The following is a 15,403-nucleotide window of genomic DNA, read 5'->3' as shown; positions in this document are numbered from 1 at the left end:
AAAATACAATAATCCAGGGGCGCCTGGGTGGCTCAGTCGGTTAAGTGTCCAACTTTGGCTCAGGTCATGATCTCACGGTTCGTGAGTTCAAGCCCCGCATCAGGCTCTGTGCTGATGGCTCAGAGCCTGGAGCCTGTTTCAGATTCTGTGTCTCCCTCTCTCTCTGACCCTCCCCCGTTCATGCTCTGTCCCTCTCTGTCTCAAAAATAAATAAACGTTAAAAAAATTTTTACAATAAAAAAAAAGAAAATACAATAATCCAAATGCTTTGGAATGCAGCGAAGGCAGTCCTGAGAGGAAAATACATTGCAATCCAGGCCTATCTCAAGACACAAGAAAAATCCCAAATACAAAATCTAACAGCACACCTAAAGGAAATAGAGGCAGAACAGCAAAGACACCCCAAACCCAGCAGAAGAAGAGAAATAACAAAGATCAGAGCAGAAATAAACAATATAGAATCAAAAAAAACCATAGAGAAGATCAATGAAACCAAGAGTTGGTTTTTGAAAAAATAAACAAAATTGATAAACCTCTAGCCAGGCTTCTCAAAAACAAAAGGGAGATGACCCAAATAGATAAAATCATGAATGAAAATGGAATTATTACAACCAATCCCTCAGAAATGCAAGCAATTATCAGGGAATACTATGAAAAATTATATGCCAACAAACTGGACAAACTGGAAGAAATGGACAAATTCCTAAACACCCACACTCTTCCAAAACTCAAACAGGAAGAAATAGAAACTTGACCAGACCCATAGCCAGCGAAGAAATTGAATCAGTTATCAAAAATCTCCCAACAAATAAGAGTCCAGGACCAGATGGCTTCCCTGGGGAATTCTACCAGACATTTAAAGCAGAGATAATATCTATCCTTCTCAAGCTGTTCCAAAAAATAGAAAGGAAAGGAAAACTTCCAGACTCATTCTATGAAGTCAGCATTACTTTGATTCCTAAACCAGACAGAGACCCAGCAAAAAAAAGAGAACTACGGGCCAATGTCCCTGATGGATATGAATGCAAAAATTCTTAATAAGATACTAACAAATCAAATTCAACAGCATATAAAAAGAATTATTCACCATGATCAAGTGGGATTCATTCCTTGGATACAGGGCTGGTTCAACATTCGCAAATCAATCAACGTGATACATCACATTAATAAAAGAAAATAAACGAACCGTATGATCCTGTCAATCAATGCAGAAGAAGCATTTGACAAAATTCAGCATCTTTTCTTAATAAAAACCCTTGAGAAAGTCGGGATATGAGGAACATACTTAAACATCATAAAAGCCATTTGTGAAAAATCCACAGCTAATATCATCCTCAATGGGAAAAAGATGAGAGCTTTCCCCCTGAGATCAGGAACACGACAGGGATGTCCAACTCACCGCTGTTATTTAACATAGTGCTGGAAGTGCTAGTATCAGCAATCAGACAACAAAAGGAAATCAAAGGCATCAAAATTGGCAAAGATGAAGTCAAGCTTTCGCTTTTTGCAGATGACATGATATTATACATGGAAAATCCGATAGACTCCACCAAAAGTCTGCTAGAACTGATACATGAATTTGGCAAAGTCACGGGATACAAAATCAATGCACAGAAATCAGTTGCATTCTTATACACTAATAATGAAGCAACAGAAAGACAAATAAAGAAACTGATCCCATTCACAATTGCACCAAGAAGCATAAAATACCTAGGAATAAACCTAACCAAAGATGTGAAAGATCTGTACGCTGAAAACTATAGAAATCTTATGAAGGAAATTGAAGAAGATATACAGAAATGGAAAAACATTCCATGCTCATGGATTGGAAGAATAAATATTGTTAAAATGTCAATACTACCCAAAGCTATCTACACATTCAAAAAAATCCCAATCAAAATTGCACCAACATTCTTCTCGAAGCTAGAACAAGCAATCCTAAAATTTGTATGGAACCACAAAAGACCCCAAATAGCCAAAGTAATATTGAAGAAGAAGACCAAAGTGGGAGGCATCACAATCCCAGACTTTAGCCTCTACTACAAAGCTGTAATCATCAGACAGTATGGTATTGGCACAAAAACAGACACATAGACCAATGGAATAGAATAGAGACTCCAGAATTGGACCCACATAAGTATGGCCAACTAATCTTTGACAACGCAGGAAAGAATATCCAATGGAAAAAAGACAGTCTCTTTAACAAATGGTGCTGGGAGAACTGGACAGCAACATGCAGAAGAAACTAGACCACTTTGTTACACCATTCACAAAAATAAACTCAAAATGGATGAAGGACCTGAATGTGAGACAGGATACCATCAAAACGCTAGAGGATAAAGCAGGAAAACACCTCTCTGACCTCAGCCACAGCAATTTCTTACTTGACACATCTCCAAAGTCAAGGGAATTAAAAGCAAAATTTAACTTTGGAACCTCAAGAAGATAAAAAGCTTCTGCACTGCAAAGGAAACAACCAACAAAACTAAAAGGCAACCAACGGAATGGGAAAAGATATTTGCAAATGACATATCAGACAAAGCGCTAGTATCCAAAATCTATAAAGAACTCACCAAACTCCACACCCAAAAAACAAATAAGCCAGTGAAGAAAGGGGAAGAAAACATTAATAGACACTTCTCTAAAGAAGACATCCAGATGGCCAACAGGCACATGAAAAGATGCTCAATGTCACTCCTCGTCAGGGAAATACAAATCAAAACCACACTCAGATACCACCTCATACCAGTCAGGGTGGCTAAAATGAACAAATCAGGAGACTATAGATGCTGGCGAGGATGTGGAGAAACGGGAACCCTCTTGCACTGTTGGTGGGAATGCAAACTGGTGCAGCCGCTCTGGAAAACAGTGTGGAGGTTCCTCAAAAAATTAAAAATAGATCTACCTTATGACCCAGCAATAGCACTGCTAGGAATTTACCCAAGAGATACAGGAGTACTGATGCATAGGGGCACTTGTACCCCAATGTTTATAGCAGCACTCTCAACAATAGCCAAATTGTGTAAAGAGCCTAAATGTCCATCAACTGATGAATGGATAAAGAAATTGTGGTTTATATACACAACGGAATACTACTTGGCAATGAGAAAGAATGAAATCTGGCCTTTTGTAGCAACGTGGATGGAACTGGAGAGTGTGATGGTAAGTGAAATAAGTCACACAGAGAAAGACAGATACCTTATGCTTTCACTCTTATGTGGATCCTGAGAAAGTTAACAGAAGACCATGGGGGAGGAGAAGAAAAAAGTTAGGGAGGAAGGCAAACCTTAAGAGACTCTTAAAAACTGAGAACAAAGTGAGGGTTGATGGGGGGTTGGAGGGAGGGGAAAGTGGGTGATGGACATTGAGGGGGGCACCTGTTGGGATGAGCCCTGGGTGTTGTATGGAAACCAATTTGACAATAAATTTCATATTAAAAAAAAAAAAAACATTAAGGGGCACCTGAGTGGCTCAGTCAGTTGGGCGTCCAACTTCAGCTCAGGTCATGATCTCATGGTTCATGGGTTCGAGCCTCACATCAGTCTCTGTGCTAAAACTCAGAGCCTAGAGTCTGCTTTGGATTCTGTGTCTCCATCTCTCTCTACCCCTCCCCACTCACGCTCTGTCCCTCTCTCTCAAACATAAATAAATATTTTCAAATTTTTTCAATAAATAAAAATGAAAGTAAGAAAGCATCAAAAACAGGAAAAACTCTTAGAGTAATAAATTCAGAATATAAATTAATGCAAACATGTGAATATAATGCAGAATATAAATCAATATAATATTATATTATAAATATAATAAATGTATTACAATATTATTATATTATATATTTAAATATAATAAAATATAATAAATCAATATAAATCTGCATAATGCAGAATAGAAATCAATGCAAACATCAAACCCAAGTGACAGATGGAATCTTACACTGGAATGTACATGTGAAAAAAACAATCTATATTACAACTGTAGGACACAATCTCAGTGACACAGGAGGGCAAAAAAAGTGCAGAAAAACAAGACCTGGGAAAGGAGAAGAGTGTGTAAAACTGGGCATGAAAGAAACTGCAGAGAAGCACTGCACCATTCTTGATAAAATGTGTCCCAGAGGATACTGGTAACAATTCTGATACTCCTGCACGTGTGAACTGATTGAACACATAAGGAAATGAATAGTAAATGGTGGGAAAGAGGTGATCACATTTGGCGTGGGACTTCACATGTAAGCAAGGTGGAGTAGCTCTTATGATCCCCTGGTAATAAATTAGTTTTAGAGCCATCAGTATGAACTTGCTTCAGCTTATATAAAAATACGGAGGGTTACATACAGATACATGTATGGATGTCTGCATATACACAGAGTAGTAAATGTGTATGTGTCTTTGCCAGGTCAGTTGATGGGATATAGAGAATCTGGTAGCAAAAAGCACAGCAGGTACCAAGATCTTGAATCTTATCCCATGATCCAATAAAATAAAACAGGGGTCCTTGCAGAAACGACTCATTGTAGAACTCCAGAGGAACATACAATAAGCTGAAGGTGAAGCTGAAGCATCTTCCCCTGTAAGACAGTAATGAAATGATACCTCCAAAGAGCCAAGAATGTTGGGACATGCCAAAGGGACATATCAGTAACTGAAGGAGCTCTCCTTTGACAAAGCTGAAACAATTTGAGCAACAAAATAAAGTAGTATTGGGTTATAACACAGAGTATATAATGTAAATAATTGAAAAAAATAAGGAAGACACAATCTCCAGTGTAGAAGAAAACTAATGATTTACAGAAATATTCTACACTTAAGGAAGTGTGAGATAACTACCACTACTTAAAGATGGGGTTGTGCGTAGAAATTTCCTACAGGAGGACAGGATGGAAAGAAAGGGGAAAGACACATCTGACAAATCCCGTGTCAGCCAGGACATCGATATCAACACCAATGAGAAATAGTCATGCTGATAGTGTGTACCCTTGATGTCAGGAAATGAACATGCCTCTTTCCCTCTCCAGTCTCCTTGTCCAACATCCATGTCCCAGTCTTCTCATTAAGAAGAAGAAGAAGAAGAAGAAGAAGAAGAAGAAGAAGAAGAAGAAGAAGAAGAAGAAGGAGAACAAGAAGAAGAAGAAGAAGGCAAGTCCAAAAGACTTACGGAATGCCTGACCAGTACTCTTAGCACTATCAATTGCTTCAAGAACAAAGGAAGACTGAGGAAAAAGTCACTGCATGTGGAAGGTCAACAGATAGGACGATTAAAAGTAACATGTGTAAGAGAGAGGATGTGTTCATAACAGGAGAAACTGGAAAGGAGCTTATGAGAACCGTCTGAAAAATCACAGCAAGTTTGTTTTGTAAATGTACCACTGTGCAAGTACGAAAGCTGATTAAAGTTAAAATTATTACTGAATTTTAAAAATCTTTGGAAACACCGTGTTCTGAGATTGTCCCAAAGAGTCTCATAGGTGCCCTGTATGACCAGTGTCGCTGCTGTAACTCTTCCCATCAGTAACATTAAATAATCATACCACGTACAGTTTTTGAAATGTTTCAATGAAATGATGATTATACGGTATCTGCATTGTTTCTAGTAAACATTTAAGAATGAATGAAAAAATTCATCTGAATTTCTGGATTCACGATTTCCACCCCTCCGAGACCCGTTCTGTGCCTGGTGCTGTTTCTATCCCTCAATAACACTCTCCCACTCTGAATGCAGCAATAGTTTCTTCCTCACAATAACCTGGGTCGTTTTTCCATAGACAAGACCTTGTCATAGCTGTCCCCTGTCATAAAAACGGCACTGACACTTCACAATTTCAGATTTCAATTTCGACCTTGTAGCCAAAATGTAAGATTGTTTCTTAACCTGACGATTGCCTACCCAGCCAGGTTCATTTGGGTTCATTTTGCAGACCCTGCTCCTGACTCTTGGTCAGACAGTAAAGAGTATTTCTAATTTAAGCAGCACAACTCCCACTCTACTTAATCTCTAAATTTCCCCCTCTGCTGTTTCTGGACTGCTCACACCTTTCGTCTCCATGGAAAGACCCCAACACCCCTCTCAAGGCTCAGCACCTATAGGCTTCTCTGTGAAGTGTCACAGACTCCTGCAAAAGAGTCCTCTTTTTTGAAAACAATTACAAATAAAACAAAGAGACAACGTTAGGGGATCTACTTCCCCAGATTTCAATGCAACCTCTCATTATCACGTTTATTCATTTTTACATCTCTCACTCTGTTTACACAGTGAGGATCTTGACAGAAGAAACACTGTCTTAGTCATTTAGTTATTCACAGAAATAGTAGTGTCTCTCACACATTAATTGCTGGGGGAAAAAATGTTTGTTGAATGACTACAATTAACAAATGGTTCAATAACAGTAAATAGTCATTCCCAACAATGGGAGAAGCAGCAATGAAAACAGGGGAAAGACTGTTGGGAGATGAAGGCCCATTGATGAACTAACTCTGGAGGAGACAGATCAGGGAGAAATGGTTTAGTGTATCCAGAGTTGCCCTCCAGAATCAAAGCCTCATGGGCAGGGCTTGACATTACTAAACTCTCCTTAATTTATTGTCCCTGTTGAGGCCCCAAAATAACTACCAATACAAGGGGACCCTCCCACCATAACTCATTTCCCCAGCACTTCTGAAGAGGCCGTGGCTCACCCAGATATTAGCACAGAACAACGTGAGAGATCAATGACCCAGTCTCTCCCATGGATGAGTGATGTGGTTGGAAGTTATATCCTTAGGAAGGGGAGAGACATGGCCCCACTTGGGAAGTCTCTAGAAAACACAGCTATGTGCTCATATCACCTGAGATTATAGGAGTCGACTTCCTGGGTGCAGCAAAGGTATTTTCAATTTCTGTAATTGTAGGGAATTAATCCCCATGAGTCTCATTAATGAAATATTCTTTTGTCTCTCTTCCATGTAAGAGACTTGGGTCTCTGGAGCTAGGAGACAAAAATAGAATGCAAACTTATCCAAGTGTTGGGACATAACCTTGGCATTCCCTGATTGTCTCTTATCCTATTAAACTCTCTTATCCCAGAAGGAGGCTCCCTGTCATTAGAGCTTCTCACTGATAAGTCAGAGCACCCCATCGTAAATATCGAATTGTGGATTTGCAGGATTCTGTGTCCCCTAACTCTCTTACTGCTCCCATCTGTACTCATCTGTTAGCTCACAATCATGGAACTCCCAGCCTCCACAGTGTTTCTTCTTTTCTCCTGCTTCTCCTTTCTCCTTCAATGTAGGCAATGTCTGTTTGATATCACTCAACCATTTGCTTCTTTAAGCATCTTACTAACAACTTCATTAGTAGTTGTTTAACAGTAGGCACTAAACCACATCACAGGAAGGAAGAAAGGTATAACAAATGGTCCCTTCTCAAAAGAGCAAGAGAAAAAAAATGTAAATGAGTGTGCTAACCTGAAGAGGCAGTGGCACCTGATGAAGAGAATACAAACATAGACAACTTTTCCAAAAGAGATGAGTGAAGTCTACACAAACAAGCGAATACTTGTCCCAAGTCTTGATGTGGGTGAAGGGGTAAGAGCACTCCAACAGGAAGTATCTGGGCAGCCAATGTAGGAAACACTTCATACTTGCTACCAATGATCGGGAGGCAAGTATGACAACTCAAACATGACGCTGAGCAGTTAGACAGCACGCAGAGAGCAGAGATGCTGATATTTTGACTATTGGCTTGACAAGAATTGATGATAATATCTGAATGTCAGTGCAGATCTCATGACAGGATGTCCAGTATCAAGCTCTCCCTGTGGAAAATTCATCCTTGGACAATGTTAGACACAGACTGTTGCTACTACAATAGTCTAAGAAAACTGTAGATGGAAAAATAGGGGATCAATGGACCCCTTTGAAGAGCAAAAAAAAAAAAAAATAAAAATTATGTAAGTTGGCAACTTGGAAGGACCTAGAGGGTACAGTGCTCAGGGAAATGAGTCCATCAGAGAAAGACAAACACTGTTTGATTTCACTCCTATGTGGAATTTAAGAAACAAAACAAATGAACAAACATGGAAAAAAAACAAACAAACAAAACCAGATTTTTAATACAGAGAACAAACTGGTGGTTGCCAGAGACAAAGGTGGCTGTGGCTGGATGAGATAGATGAAGTGAATTAAGAGTACCCTTACCTCCATGAGCACTTAATAGCGCATAGAATTGTTGACGCATTACATTTTACACCTGAAATTAATACAACTTTGTCTGTAAGGTATACTTCAATAAAAATGACTGGAGAAGGAGGAAAATAAAACACTAAGAGTTACCACAATTTAATTTTTAAATGACCAGCTTTCACAACAACAATAAAAACAAATATACAAGTCAATGCAACAGGAGGGAGCTTAGAAATTCATACCTACAAGCGAATGATTTTTGACAAGACTTCCAGGACATTTCAATGGTAAGTAGACAGTCTTTCCAAGAAATGGTGATGGAAACCTGGATATACACATGCACAAACATGAAAATGACCCTTCTGTCCACCATCAACAAACGTGACTCCGAATGTATCACAGATCTAAACGTAGGAAATAGAACCGTAAATAAACACGTGAAGAACACATAAAGGTACATCTTTATGACTCTGAATTTGACAAAGATTCCTTGGATATAACACCAAGGACACAGGCAACTAGAGAAAAAATTACATCACCAAAATCAGAAGTATTTGTGCACTGAAGGGCACTATTTCCAAATGAAAAGGCAACCCACAAAATGGAGAAGCTATTGACGAATCACACACCTGATAATAGATTAATATTCAAACTATGTACAGAATTTCAAGAATTCTTGGAAAACAACAAACAATTCAATTTTAAAAAGATAGTGCTGGGGCAACTTGGTGTCTCAGTCAGTTAAGTGTCTGACACTTGATTTCGGCTTGGGTCATGATCCCAGAGTTTTTGGATCGAGCCCCAAGTTGGGCTCTCTACTGAGCATGGAACCTACTTGATACTCTCTTTCTCTCCCTCACCCCCCTCTCTCACTTGCACGCTCTCTCTCTCTCTCTAATATTAAAGAGAAAAAGGCAAAACTTTTATTTAAATTCCAGCTAGTTAACATATAGTGTCATATCAGTTTCAGGTGTGCCATACAATGAATCCACACTTCCATAATAAAACTTTTTAAAATATATTTTAAAAAATGTTGAGGAGGATGTGGAGAGAGGGGAACCCTCTTTCATTGTTGGAAGGAATAAAAACTGGTATAGCCACTGTAGAAAACAGTATGAAAATTCCTCAAAACATTAAAAATAGAATGACTCTTGTTGCTTTGCCATTTGAAAAGATGTAGATGGAACTGGGGTGTACTATGCTGACCAAATAAAATAAGGCAGTCAGGGAAAGACAAATATCATATGATTTCACTTATATGTGGAATTTAAGAAACAGAACAGACAAACATAGGGGAAGGAAACGAAAAATAACATCAGATAAGAACAGGGACGGAGCCAAACCATAAGAGACTCTTAACCATAGTTAACAAAGTGGGAGTTGCTGGAGGGGAGTTGAATGAGGGATGGACTGGATGGGTGATGGGCATTAAGGGAGGCACTTGGGATGAGCACTGTGTATTCTATGCAGGCAACAAATCACTAAATTCTACTCCTGAAACCAATAGTACATATATGGTAACTAACTTGAACTGAAATAAAATCTTGGAAGAAAGAAAACAGTGTTACAATCCAGTAATCACACTGCTGAGCCATTACCCCCAAAATACAAAAACACTAATTCCAAGGGATAAATGCACCTTTATGTTTTTAGCACTATCACTTACAGTAGCCAAATAATGGAAACAGCCTAAGTGTCCATGGATAGATGAATGGATAAGGATCTGGTATAGACATACAATGGAATATTACTCACCCATAAAAATGAATGAAATCCTCCCATTTGAAAAGACTTGGATGGAGTTAGTGAGCATAAGGTTGAGCAAAATAAGTCAGTTAGAGAAAGACAAATACCACATGATCTCACTCATATGTGGAATTTAAGAAACAAAACAAATGAGCACAAGAAAAAAAAGACAGAGAAAGCTTATGGTTGCCAGAGGGGAAGGAAGAAGATGGGAGAAATGGGTGATGGGGATTAAGGAGGGCCCTTGTTGTGATGAGCACTGGGTGTTTTATGGAGGTGCTGAAGCACCATATTATACACCTGAAACTGATATTACACTGTATGTTAACTATACACGAATTGAAACTTTTAAATAAATTTTAAAAAGTAAAACTAATGGGAGCCTGGTTGCTTCAGTTGGTTAAGTGTCTGGCTCTTGGTTTCAGCTCAGGCTACAATTTCACAGTTTGTGAGTTCGAGCCCCACGTCTGGCTCTGCACTGACTACGTGGAGCCTGCTTGGGATTCTCACTCTCCCTCTCTCTCTGCCGCTCCCCTCCTCATGCTCGTGATCTCTCTCTCTCTCTCTCTCTCTCTCTCTCAATCAATAAATGTAAAACAATAAAAAATAAATTCATGAAAAAATAAAAAATGCATGAAACTGGTTTTGAAAAAAAAAAAGACAATGGACTCAAAAATACAGAGCAATGGGTATTTAGCACATGAAAGATGCACAACATGACTAATCACTACAGAAATGCAAATAAAAACCATAGCGTGATACCACGCCACACACACTAGGACGGCTATTTAAAGACTAAAACAGAAGATGAGTGTTGGCGAGGATGTGGACAAATTGGAACCCTGTGGTGCTTTGCTGATGAGAATAAAAAGGGACACAGCTGCTGAAGCAAACAGTGTGCCAGTGACTCAATAATGTAAACCCAGAATTATCGTTTGATGGAATAGTTTCACGGCTATTTATTTACCCACTTATATGCCCAAAAAGAAATTAAAGCAGTGAGCAAAACACATATTTCTACACCAATTTTCATAGCAGATTTATTCACACTAACGAAAGTGTAGAGACAACGTGAATGTCCGTCAATAATCTGAACAAAGTGTGGTGAACACATACAGTGGAACATCATTCAGCTTTTTCAATGGATGGAATTCTGACACAGGCTACAATTCAGAGGAACCTCACGAACATTACGCTAACTGAAAGAAGCCAGCACTAAAGGACCAATATTATACAATTACACATATATGAGATAACCAGGGTTATCAGTTTGAGAGAGAGAAGGTAGGATGTTGGGAGACAGGGGTGGGGCAGAGGGATTCTGCCATATGAATTTACTATTACAAGGAAACGGAAGTTAAATTTGAGATGATGAGAAAGTTCTGGGGACAGATAGAGGTGGTGGTTGCTAAACAGTGAGAAAGTACTTAATGATGCATAAGCATATTTCAAAATGTTTAAAATAATAAATTACATATATTTTTTACCCTGAAAAATGATGAAAAAAGAGTGACATTCTCCACAAGAATTTCATCTGTCCTGGGTGGCTCAGTCAGTTAGGCGTCCTACTCTAGATTTTGGCTCAGGTCATGAACTAAAAACATGTGAGTTCAAGACCCATATTGAGCTCTGGGCTGGCAGTGTGGAGCCTGCTTGGGATTTTCTCTTTATCCCTCTCATTGCTCCTCCCCAGCTTGTTCTCTTCTCTCAAAGGAAATAAATGAACTTTAAGGAAAAAAAGAATTTCAGTGCCATAAATAGCTTAATATGATGTAGAGGAAGGAATTCAAAGTACAAGGAGACTAGGGCATTGTGATGGGTTTATCTTGTGTGATTCAATACATCAACCCCAAATATACCCAAACTAAAGTTTCAGACGACATAAAATTCATAAGATCATTGAGAAATATCTTGGGGAGGGCTATAATGTTTTCCTTGACAGACTCTACAGAGATTCTCCCCCATAGGACAGACTTACCATGGACCTGCTAAAATTGAAATGCCTTTGTCAAAAGTTCAGCCCCTCCTGAACTGCCAGAGGCCATGACAGCAGTCCCAAACCATTTGAGGCATCTTATTCATAGTGCATAAGAATTAATCATTCTCATCAACACTGGTTGATCCACATGGATTTTTGAAAATGACAAATTCATCCTGGTGTCTCCAAGAAACAAAAATAGATGGGCAGCTTAGTAATAGCCTATCTAATTTGTGTAAATTAAAAAAAATAAGCAAAACAAAAACAAAAACAAAAACAAAAACAAAAACATAACCAACTCTAATAATCATGAAGAAAAGATAGACCTGAGTCACTACAATGAAGGGTCATAATCTCTACCTATCAGTCCTGAGACTTTTCACTGCCCCAAATCCTCAACTGATGTGACCATTTACACCTGACAGAAGGCCGTAAAATGGCAACAATTACTTTACATTTTCCTCCAAACCCAACCCAAAGGCTCTGAGGTGATGGCGCTGGCTAGCTTATAATGGTTCATGAGGACTGTGGTCTGAACTAAAATTGGTACCTTGATATTGGAGAGGATGAGAGTAATTATACCATGGAAATTGGCAAATGTTAATAAGCTCTCTTCTTTATTCTTTTGTTCTTAATTACTTCCTTTCTTCTTGCTTTCCCTGTTTCTTTTTGATAGATAGTTCCATGAACATTTATCTGCATACTAGTGTTTGAAAGGACCTGTGGAAATTTACCTGGAAAACTGTGAATAAGGGAATAGAAAATTACTATTATGGCTTACAATCCAGATGAGGGCCTCTGGGGTAGGTGAGAAAGAGACATTCATCTTATTCTGTCTCACAAGCCACAGGTCAAGTCCATAATTGCATCCTGTTCTCACTGCCTAATTTCTGAGATGCAGCATTAGAAAAGATGGAGGTGGCAATAGGCAGAGTAGCCATATTGTGTGTGAGATCTGTGAAGAGTCTATTATGGTAGGAGGTGCTGAGGGAAATCACAAGACAGTGCTGCTGCCTAAAAATATTAAAAGAAAAGTAATAATGCATCCCTGGGAAAATCACCAAGAATGCCACCATCAAGGCCTGAAAAATCAGGAGTTGCAATTTCTATTACCTTCACACTTCATTTATGTTTTGGACTGTGTGAGGGGAAACTGGAGACTGCATAGTGAAGGTGGATTATTGTAAACTAATCACAGAAGGTTCCAGGTGCCTCGGCTCTTGCAGATGTGATCTCCTTCCAAGGTGGATTGACATAAAACCTTCGAAACTTGTATATAACCTGTGATAGGTTCAATTATTTTCCTCAAAAAGCAGATACTCTGACACCTGCTTTCAACCCAGAGAAAAAGCATTTCACATTTACTCCATTGACTCCTCCTATCACATTATAAGTACTCAATTTGCTATATTATGTATATGTTCTTAAATATCCATGCAATGGGGACACCTGGGTAGCTGAATTTTTTGAGCGTCTGACTTTGGTTCATGTCATGACCTCACAATTCATGGTTTCAAGCCCTACATCACCCTCTGTGCTGATAGCTCATAGCCTGGAGCCTACTTCTGATTTATTCTCTCTCTCTCTCTATCTCTTTCTCAAAAAAAAAAAATGAATACACATTAAAATTTTCTCCTAAAAATCCATGTAATGGAATTTAATACGAAGACTAAACAGTTTTAAAGAAATTCAGTAAAGGGGTTCCTGGGTAGCTCAGCCAGATAAGAGTCCAACTCTTGATTATGGATCAGATCAAAACCTCACAGTTTGTGATATTGAGTCCCACTTCATGCTCTGCGCTGACAGCATGGACATATCTTGGGATATTCCATCAATCTCCCTCTGGCTACCCCTACTCATTCTTGCTATCATGCTCAAAATAAATAAATGAACTTTAAAAAGCTACAGACAAAATAGTTGCTTGTGATGTATGAAAACTTACAGCTAATTAATAAGTTAAGAAGAAAAAATGCACATTGCCAGCCTATGAACTGATACAAATATCATGATCTAGGTCTTCTAGGGTTTTAAGCCCTGTTACTCAAGTCTTTATCCCAAAACAAAGAAACCTACATACAGACAATGTCTCTCGAGTAAAGAGCTTTCTCAGGGCTTGCTTGATGTCTCTGTTCCTGAGACCATAGATGAAGGGGTTCAGCATGGGCATCACCACCGTGATGGCTCATGACTGAGGCTATGGCACCTGTGCTGGAGTTTTGTGAAGCAGCAGAATTAAAATACACACCAAGGCTTGTACCATAGAACAAGGACACAACTGAGAGATGAGACCCACACGTGGAAAATGCTTTATACTTGCCCTTCACTGATGAAATTCTCAAAATGGAGGCTACAATTCTAGAGTAAGAGGAGAGGATGCCAGTGAGTGGAACAACACCCAGAAGTCCACTTGACAAATACATCGCCAGGTCATTGAGGAAGGTATCAGAGCAAGCAAGTTGGATCACCTGCTTAAGTTCACAGAAAAAGTGAAGGATTTCCAACTCTGTGCAAAAAGAGAGTCGCAAAATCAGTAAGTCATGTAATAGAGAGACAAGAACACTCAATAACCAGGATCCCAGAAGCAGAATGCCACAGAACTTGGGGTTCATGATGACCATGTAGTGCAGTGGCTGACAGATGGCCACGAACCGGTCATAGGCCATAACTGTCAAGAGGAGGTTGTCTATTCCTGCAAAAAGCATGAAAAAGTACATCTGGCTGAGGCAGCCTTCGTAGGAGATCGCTCTGCTCTGCGTCTGGATGTTCAGCAGCATCTTTGGGATGGTGGTGGAGGTGAAACAGATGTCTGAAAAGGACAGGTTGGAGAGGAAGAAGTACATGGGCGTGTGGAGGCGGGAGTCTGTGATAATGGCCAGGATCATGAGCAGGTTCCCAGTGAAGGTGACCAGGTACATGGACAGAAACAGCCAAAAGAGCAGTGACTGCAGCTCCCCCTGGTCTGAGAGTCCCAAGAGGATAAACTCTGTAACACTGGTTTGATTTCTTCCTTCCATGTAACTGATGAAAACAGCTGGAACAGAGACAAGAGCATTGTAAAGGTAGCAGCAGGATCACAGAAGTATAAGAAATGCTATCTTTTCAAAATGCTTCATCCATTAATTCTTACACACTCCCTACCAATCTAGAATATACACCAGAAAATTTCAGGGACTCTCAAATGTCCATGTTTTCCATGAGTCTTAAATTGTTCACAATTCTTGTTCTGAATCGAAACAATTATCCAAAGCAATGTTCTCCTCCATAAATTTCCTGGGACCTTTTTTTTTTCCACCCGAGAAAATTTAACACATTATCTTGTGACAAGTATTTTTAACAGCATTGCACAAATGCAGTAGGAATGTGTGTTTCACCTTAACAAGACAGTCTAAGATGTGTGTGTGTCAGAGGGAGGAACAGAATATTAATAAAGGCATAAATGGTGTTTCAGGTGGTGGTTACAACTAATAAGGAAAAAAGTTCGGGACACAGTAGTCCTAAGTGGAAGGAAAACCTGCCTTTGTGT

The 15,403-nt window shown here is 39.2% G+C and overlaps 1 pseudogene; it reads right to left on the bottom strand.

Moving 5' to 3' along the window:
• Positions 1-13,921: 13,921 nt before the first annotated feature.
• LOC132679764 (olfactory receptor 7A10-like) lies at positions 13,922-14,903 on the bottom strand (annotated as a pseudogene).
• Between the last annotated feature and the right edge of the window lie 500 nt (positions 14,904-15,403).

Source organism: Panthera onca, chromosome A2, assembly GCF_046562875.1.
Source record: "Panthera onca isolate mPanOnc1 chromosome A2, mPanOnc1 haplotype 2, whole genome shotgun sequence".
NCBI lineage: Eukaryota > Metazoa > Chordata > Mammalia > Carnivora > Felidae > Panthera > Panthera onca.
The sequence above is the reverse complement of the archived record's forward strand: the minus strand, read 5'-3'. Positions and strand labels throughout refer to the sequence as shown.